Consider the following 9750-nt stretch of genomic DNA (forward strand, 5'->3'; position numbering starts at 1 on the left):
AGAGAGAGAGAGAGAGAGAGAGAGAAAGAGAGAGAGAGATTATGAGAATGAGAATGTCTGCTTAGCAGAGCAAGCAAAATACACAATATTGATCAAGTATGTTTGATGTCTTATATTGGCATTGATTGGAGCACCCCAAAACAATCATAATACTAACACCAAAGGTCAGTGATCACAGATCACCATAACAGACACTATAATAATAATGAAAAGTTTGAAACATTGACATAATTATGAAAAAATTGGACATAGAAACATAATGTGAACACATGCTGTTGGAAAAGTGGTGCTGATAGACTTTTTCAATGCAGGGTTGCCATAAATCTTCAATTCATAAAAATGTAACATTTACCAAGTGCAATAAAGTAAAGTACAATAAAACAAAGTATGCCAGAGTAAAAAATAAAAATTTTATAAAAAATTATTTAGAGATATAATGTATTAGAAATCAAAATACCCATGATTTACAAAAGTAGAAGTGGATAACGTCATAAAGTTTATTTGAGGTAATAAAGAGGCCTTTTTAAATAAAAAAATACTGAAGGTAGGGAGATATACTTCCTTAATTTTTAGTATATAGTATAAAATAGTTATTACAAAAACAATATGGTAGTAAGAAAGAATTCATGCCCGAGGAGAAACAAATCTAAATCTATGGAGATTTAAAACTAGAGAAAGCATACATTACTTAAATATTTTGGGGGAAAACTTGATAGTGATATGGTGGAAAATGAATTTAGTAGTTCATTTCATATCATATGCCAGAATAATTCCAGCTGGACCACAGATTTACACATAAAAAAGAAAGTAAAACTACAATAAAATCTAGAAGCAAACAGAATAATATATTTATCTCAATAAAGGAAATTAATTCAATTTTATATTTTGTAACTTAAACAAGCTATTATAAGATCTATTTTGTACGTCCAAAACAGAAATAAAAACAAAAGTTTAGGAAAAATAACAAGGCAAATACAAAATAATAATTTGGAAGATGGTGGAGAAGAAATAGGACTTCTGCTTGGCTCTGGCTCCCACCTCCTCCAATTCATGTAAAAGGTAACTCTGAACAAACATTGGAGCTACAGAATCCACAAAATGATACAGAGAAGCTAAACTCCTGTTAAGGACAGCCTGGCAGGCTGGCAGGAATCCTCTAGTGACTGCTCTGGGAGCCAAGCCCAGCCCCTTGTGAGTCAGAGCCCAAGGTTTTAGCCTCAGGGCGGCCTGACCAGCTGTGACTGGTGTGGTGGTTTCCATAATTATCAACAAATAGATGCTAAGGAGAATGTGAGAGGTCAGTGCAGTGTGGACTTTGGGATCCAGTAATTTGGGAGTGTGGTCTAGCCTTTATCCCTTGCAGGGAGAAGCCACTGAGGCACCCTGGCCATGCAGCTGCCCCCACATGGCAGCTTAAGCTCCTAGCCTGCAGATTGTAGGGGGACCAAGAGAACAGTCTGAGGGGTATTCAATCTTGCTTTAACCTCCTTGGATCTGGATTGCAGTCTATGGGAGAGGTCCTGGGGTGTGTGATCAGCTTTCCAGAGCAGGAGGCTTCAGAGAGGGCACCCAACTAATACCTTTGGCGGCTGAGGAAACTCCAGCTATTGGAAGTCCTACTGTGGTAGCAGAGTCCTCCTGTGGCAAAAAGCTCAAAAGTCAAGTAATTGAGTGGCAATATGAGCAAGCAAAGAAAGCAAAGCAAGCAGAGCAATGTGGCTTTACACTCCTGTTTTGGGGACAAAAAGGATCAAAGCATGGAACAGGAGTAAGACAACAAAGTCAGAACACCTGCACCAAAAGCTTCAAAGAAAAACATAAGCTGGTTACAGGCCATAGAGGAGCTTAAGAAAGATTTTGAAAATCAAATAAGAGAAGTGGAGGAAAAATTGGGAAGAGAAAGGAGAACTATAAGAAAATGATGAAATGAGAGTCAACAACCTGACTGAAGAAAATAACACCTTAAAAAATAGACTAACTCAGGGTATTAAGATGGCAGAGTAGAAGCAGGTCCTCCACATGGCTCCAATTTCCACCTTCCCCAATTCATATAAAAGGGAACTCTGAACAAACTTTGGAGCTACGGAACCCACAAAATGACACAGAGAAGCTAACCTCCCACTGAGGACAGCCAGGCAGGCCACAGGAAGTGGCCAGTGCAGTGCTCTGGGAACTGAGTCCAGGGCCACGTGAGGTGGAGGTTTTAGGCCCAGGGTGAGTCTGACCAGCCGCAGAATGGAGGGACTTCAGATCACCAGCAGCTGTGGTGATACAGAATAGTCAACACATAGATGCTAAGGACAAAGTGAGTGGTGAGTGCACTGTGGACTTTGGGACCCAGATGTTGGGAGTGTGTAGGTTTTTGTCTCTGGGGTGAGAAGCTGCTGAGGAACCATCCCCATGCGGCAGCTTCAACTCCTGGCCTGCAGAGTATAGGGGGACAAAGCATCCAGTCTGAGGGGTAATAGCTCTTGCTTTAACTTTCTTGGATGTGGATTGCAGTCTATGGTGGATGTCCTGGGGTGTGTGTCCAGCTTTCTAGAGTGGGTGGAGGCTTCAGAGAAGGCAACCAAATAATACCTCCAGCAGTTGAGAAAACCCCAGCATTTGGGGTGAAAGCTTCCCTCTTGGTGGCAGAGTCCTACTGTGGCAAAAATCCCAGTGGTCAAGTGACTGAGGAGCAATATGACCAGGCAAAGGACACAAAGCAAATAGAACAACCCAACATTAGACTCCTATTCTGGGGACAAAAATGATCAAAGCATGGAACAGGAGGAAGACAGTGAAGTCAGAACTCCTGCACCAAAAGCTTCAAAATAAAATACTAGCTGGTTACAGGCCATAGAGGACCTTAAGAAGCAGATAAGAGAAGTGGAGGAAAAATTGGGAAGAGAAATGAGAATGATGCAAGAAAATTACAAAATGAGAGTCAACAGCATGACTGAGGAAAATCACACCTTAAAGAACAGACTAACTCAAATGGCAAAAGAGGCTTAAAAAGGCAATGAGGAGAAGAATGCCTTAAAAAGCCTAATTTTCCAGATGGAAAAAGAATCTCAAAAGGTCAATGAGGAGAATCATTCCTTCACAATTAGATTGGAGCAAATGGAAGCTAATGGCTTTATGAGAAATCAAGATGCTGTTAAATAGATCCAAACAAATGAAAGAATAGAAGGCAATGTGAAATATCTCATTGGAAAAACCACTGACCAGGAAAACAGGTCCAGGAGAGATAATTAGAAATTACTGGACTACCTGAAAGCCATGATCAAATAAAGAACCTAGAAATCATGCTCCAAGAAATCCTCAAGGAAAACTGCCCTGATGTTTTAGAACCAGAGTGCAAAACAGATGTTGAAAGAATCAGCCTATCACCTCCTGAAAAAGATCCCCAAAAGAAAACTCCTAGGAATATTATAGCCAGGTTCCAGAATTCCCAGATTAAGGAGAGAATATTACAAGAAGCCAGGAGGAAACAATTTGAATATTGTGGAAACACAATCAGGATAACCCAGGATCTGGCAGCTTCTACACTGAGGGATGGAAGGGCTTGGAATGTGATATTCTGGAGGGCAAAGAGCTGGGATTAAAAACAAGAATCACCTACCCAGAAATACTGAGTATCATGTTTCAGGGGAAAATATGGTCATTCAGTGGAATAGAGGATTTCCAAGCATTCTTGATTAAAAAAACAGAGTTGAATAGAAAATTTGACATTCAGATACAAGAAGCAAGAGAAGCATGAGAAAGTAAGCAGGGAAAAGAAATCATAAGGAACTTATCAAAGTTGAACCATTAACATTCCTACATGGAAAACAATAATTTTAACTGATGAAACTTTTCTCAGTATGAAAATAGTTGAAGGGAATAGAAAAATAAATAATATATATGTCTATATATGAGGGTATATGGGCATATGAATACTTATGTGAATGTGTGTAAATATGTTTACAGTTAGACATAGAGGGCACAGCCCCAATTTCATAGGAAGGGATAATACTTAAAAGGTGAAATAAAGAGGTGAGAGAGGAATATAATGAGAGCAGATAGGGAGAGACAGAATGGGGTAAAATATCTCATACAGAAGGGGCAAGGGAAAATGGTTACAATGGAGGGGAAGAATAGGAAGGCAAAAGGGAATGGGTTAACTTTATACTCATTGAATTTGTCTTGGGGAGGGAATGAAATACACACTAAATAGGGTATCTCACCCTATATGAGAGTAAGGCAGGAAGGGGATGAGAGGGAGGATGATTGAAGGGAGGACTGGCTTGGGGGGAGGGAAGTTGTAAGCACCCACTTTTGAAAAGGTACTCAATCAAAGTAGAGAATACAACAAGTGGGAGGTGTGATAGGAGGGAGGGAAATATAGTCAGCCTTTTACAATATATCTACTATGTTAATGTTTTTCATTAGCTACACATGGACAACCTTTACTGAACTGCTTATCTTCCCAGTAAGGGTAACAAGGGAGGAAGGGAATGAATCTGGAATTCAAAGTTTTAAAATCAAATGCTTAATAAAAATAATAATAATTATATATATGTATACACACACACACACACACACACACACACCAAAAAAAAATAGAGTAACTCTAATGGCAAAAGAGGCTCAAAAATGCAATGAAGAAAAGAATGCTTTAAAAAGCTGGATTTGCCGTATGGAAAAAGAATCTCAAAATCTTATTGAAGAGAATCATTCTTTCAGAATTAGATTGGAGCAAATGGAAGCTAATGACTTTGTGAGAAATCTAGATACTATTAAATAGATCCAAACAAATGAAAAAATAGAAGGCAATGTGAAATATCTCTTTGGGAAAATAACTGACTTGGAAAATAGATCTAGGAGAAATAATTTAAAAATTATTGGACTACTTGAAAGCCATGATCAAAAAAGAACCTGGAAATTATCCTTCAAGAAATTCTCAAGGAAAATTTCCCTGATGTTTTAGAAGCAGAGGGCAAAATAGAATTTGAATGAATTCAGCCTCCTGAAAAAGATCCCAAAAAGAAAACTCCTAGGAATATTATAGCCAGCTTACAGATTTCCCAGATCAAGGAGAAAACATTACAAGCAGCCAGGAAGAAACAATTTGAATATTGTGGAAACACAATCAGGATAATGCAGGATATGGCAGTTTCTACCCTGAGGGATTGAAGGGCTTGGAATATGATATTCCCTGTAAGGATGGGTGACAAGGGAGGAAGGGAAAGCATCCGGACTTAAAAATTTCAAAATCAAATGTTTTGTATATATTCTATTATTAATATTATTTTACATGTAACTGGGAAATAAGATATAGAGGCACTGGGGCATAGAGATCCATTATGCCCTAACAGAAAGGCAGAGGGGATATGGGAGAAGATATGGGAGAGAGCATATTGGAGGAGGGGATATCCAGTGGGATTGCTATTTTGGGGTGGTGGGTAGGGGAAAAATGGGGAGAAAATTTTTAACTCGGTATCCTGAGGAAATGAGTGATGTAAACTAGAATTTAATAAAGCATTTGATAAAAAAAAACAAAATAAAATTTTGTTGTCATAATATGCAATGTACTTTTCATGATATAAAGGTACAGGCATATTTCCAAATGGATACAGTAGTAGAAGTATACAAACAATAATTTCAAAAGAGGAAACAAATTATAACTCCTTGAAAAACTGTTTAACCTTCCTAATTATCAAAGAGGCCCATATTAAATAATTCCAATTTAGTATTTCATGTCCTATGATATCTATTTAGGACAAAACTCAAAAGTTCTACAAAAAGGACAAAAACTCAGTGCTGTGAGGGTTGCAGAAAGACAGGTACACCAAAAACTTGCTATTAGAATTAAAAATTAGTGGAGAACAACCTAAACCATAAACTTCAAGAATTATAAAAATGGTCCCACATGTTGAAATAATAATCCTTTTGGTAAAAATGCTTTAGTGTAAGAAAATTAAAAAGAAAAACAAAAGCCATATTTTAAGTTTTGAGCAATCCATTTTAGAAGCAATATTTAGGATGTAAGTAATAAGATTCTATGGTTTAATGTTTCTAATCAGTAAACATTTTATGAAGAGCTATGTGCCGTGGACTGTGCTAAATACCAGAGATGCAAAGCTGGATGAAATAGTCCTGGTTTTTAGATATCTTACATTCAAATGATGGAAACAATGTGCACATATATAGATACATGCGAGATATATGCAAAGAAATGTAAGGTGAGGTTTGGAGGGGTGAATTAGAATTGGAATTGGTATGCAGGTAATGCCTGCTTCAGGAAATGATGTTTGAGCCATTTTGAAAAAAAAAGGAAGGGGAGGGATTCTAGGAAGCAGAGTGGAGGAGGGATAGCATTGCAGTCATAGGAGGCAGCAAATGCAAAAACATAGTGATTGCAGATGGAATATCATTTGTGAGCAATCACAAATATGTTAGTATGGCTGGACAGTCGAATACTTGGAAGTTATAATGTGTAAAAAAAGTCTGAGGATGTGGGAAGGATACAGCTTGTTGTGAGTTTTAAATACCCAAACAATGGGGTTTATATTTTATTCTTTCTCTTTTTAAAGTTTTAAAATTTATTTTAAACTTAAGTACAAAATAAGTAAAGGAAAAAAAAACATTTCCATGAATAAAGCAGAATATGAAAGGATTCAAAATAAAGCAACATATTTCCATTTCAAGAAAACCTATATCAAAAATACCACCCTTTTCCCCAAAACTGTCCAGCTCTTCTTTACTTGCTTTTTTTCCCCCTTTTTTTCTCTGCTCTGCACATTTGAATTTTTTTCTCATATTTTTATTCTAAAGGTAATAGGGAGCAACTACAGTTAATCTTTGGCAACTGAGTGGAAAATGGAATACAAGCATGAGGAACATAAAAGAAATCTAAAAGCATGAAATAATACAAATAAAGAAAGTAGAACCCAAAGATAAATGCATTTATTATGTATAACAATGAATGTTATTGAGCTATATGTCCTCAGGGACAGAAAAAATAATCTTCCAAAAAATCAAGAAGCAATACTAAGAACTGAAGCTATTAGTATGTATTAACATTTTTTTCCCTAAATAAATTGGTTATAATTCCTTTTCTATGACATCCATAAAATTAATATAGGGATATGAACTGTGATTTTGTTGACATAGGGAACTTCAGGAAGAGGAAACTAATAAATTGATAAGATGTGTTGGTTTAATTGGCTTTTCTAGTACTTCTACTGCTAAGAAAACCCTTTTGTACATCTTTTGACTTGTGTCTTTTATTTTTTCTTCAATATTTATTTATTTTGATGGTCTTTTAAAATTTTGAGTTCTGAATTCTCTCTTGCCCTCCCACTACCCCTTCCCCAAGAAGGCAGCAATTTATCAATTATGCATGTAAAACCATGCAAAATTAAAATAAACACAAATAAAGAAAATGAGATTATACTTCATTTTACACATAGTTCATTAGTTCTCTCTGTAGAGGTGGATAGCATTTTTTCATCGTAAGTCCTTTGGAACCGTCTTTGATCACTATCTTTATCAGAGTAGCTAAGTCTTTCACAGTTGATCATCATTATAATGTTGCTGTTACAGCACACAATCATCTATTAGCTCTTTTCACTTCACTTTAGAGTGGTTCATTTAGGTCTTGTCATGATTTTTTTGAAACCACCCTTCTCATCATTTCTTATAGCACAATAGCACTCCATCGCAATCATATGCCACAGCTTCATCAGCCATTCCCCAGTTGATGAGGATCCCTTCAATGTCCAATTTTATACATATATGTCCTTTTCCTTTTGGGATAGAAGCTTAGTAGTGATATTGCTGGGTCAAAAGATACACATTTTTTAAAAACTTTTTGGTCATAGTTAAAAACTGTTCTCTAGAATGATTGGATCAGCAGTTCATTAATGTACCTATTTTTTCCTCATTCGCTCTGGCATTTGTAATTTCTGATGGGTGTGAGGTAGTGTTTTAGAGTTATTATAATTTTCATTGCTCTAATCAATAGAGATTTAGAATATATTTTTCATATGACCACGGATAGCTTTAATTTCTTATTTTGAAAACTGCTTATTAATATCCTTTGACCATTTATTTATTGGGGAATGGATCTGATTTTTATAAATTTGATTCAGTCAGTTCTGTACTGACTATGCATTTGAGAAATCATGCTGTTTTCAGAGAAATTTGCTGTAAAATTTTTTGATATTACTTTATTGTCTATGGTACCTTTCAGTTTAATGCAGCATAATGATTATCTGTTTTAGATAGGTTTATTTTTTCTTTTTCTTTTTTTGATCTGAAATCATGATTTCTACCCCTGCCTTTTTTACCTCAACTAAAGCATATTAGATTTTTCTGCAATTTTTTAAAATTTTAATCCTGTGTGTGTGCATATATCTCATTCCGCTTCACAATCATTATTGGCATTTTATTTTATTCTTTCTTTTTATCCTGTCATCTCTCAAAAATCCATTTTGCTTCTAACCACTGCTTCCCTAAATTTACTCTCCCTTTTATCATCCCTTCCCCTTTTTTGTTCCTTCTCCCTTTCATTGTCTTACTGAGTAAGCCACAATTTTATGTTACACAATTTAGTATATTCTTCCCTCTTTGAACCAATTCTAATGAGAGCTTAAAGCACTGACCCCTTCCTGATTTCTCCCTTCATTGTAAAAGCTCTTCCTTGTGTGCCTCTTTAGAGTAAGAAAAATTTCCCTATTCTATATCTCCCTTCCCCATTCCCTTCCTGTGCATCCTCCTTTTTCATTCCAGTTTTTTTGGAGATTTTTTTCCAAAATAATTGACTCAGATCTATGTCCTCTGTCTATGTAGACTCTTTTTTTTTTTACTGCCCTGATGATAAATTTCTTAGAAATTACATGTATCACTTTCCCACATTGGAATATAAATAGTTTAACTTTATTTATTTCCTTAAGACTACTTTTTCATATTGGTATTTTTATTCTTCTCTTGAGTCTTGAGCTTGAATCCTTTGCTCATCTTTGATCTTTTCAGCAGGAATGCTTGAAAGTCCTTTATTTCATTAAATATTAATTTTTTCCCATGAAATTATGTTTTGTTTTTCTGGGCAGGTTATACTTGCTTGTAATCTTAATTCCTTTGCTCTCTGGAATGCCATGGTCCATGCCCTCTGTTCCTTTAACATAGGAGCTACTAAACTTCATATCATTTTGACTGTGGCTTCATGATATCTGAATCGTTTTGATAGATTATTTCATTTTCTATTTTACTCTCTGCATCTAAGTTATCAGGGCACTTTTCCTTAACAATTTCCTGAAATATGATTTCTAGATTTTTTTGTTTTTGCTTTTTTTGGAGGGCAACTGGGGTTAAGTGACTTGCCCAAAGTCACATGGCTAGTAATCGTGTCAAGTGTCTGAGGCTGGATTTGAACTCAGGTCCTCCTGACTCCAGGGCTAGTGCTCTATTCACTGCGCCTCCGAGCTGCCCTTAGATTTTTCTTTGATTGTGACTATGAGGCAGCAAATATTTCTTAAATTATATCTACTCACTCTATTTTTCATGTCAGTTGTATTTCCAATAAGATATATCACACTTTCTTCTGTTTATTTCATCCTTTTAACTTTGTTTTATTGTTTCTTAATGTCTCATGGAGTCATTAGGTCCCACTACCCCAATTCTAATTTTTTTTAATTATTTATTTTAATTCTCAACATTCATTTCCAAAAGATTTTGAGTTACAATTATTCCTCCCCATCTTTCCCCTAACTCACTCCAAAA

This window comes from Petaurus breviceps, unplaced genomic scaffold (genome assembly GCF_028583685.1).
Source record: "Petaurus breviceps papuanus isolate PSGF00001 unplaced genomic scaffold, PetGlider_PUasm1.0 551, whole genome shotgun sequence".
Taxonomy (NCBI): Eukaryota; Metazoa; Chordata; class Mammalia; order Diprotodontia; family Petauridae; genus Petaurus; species Petaurus breviceps.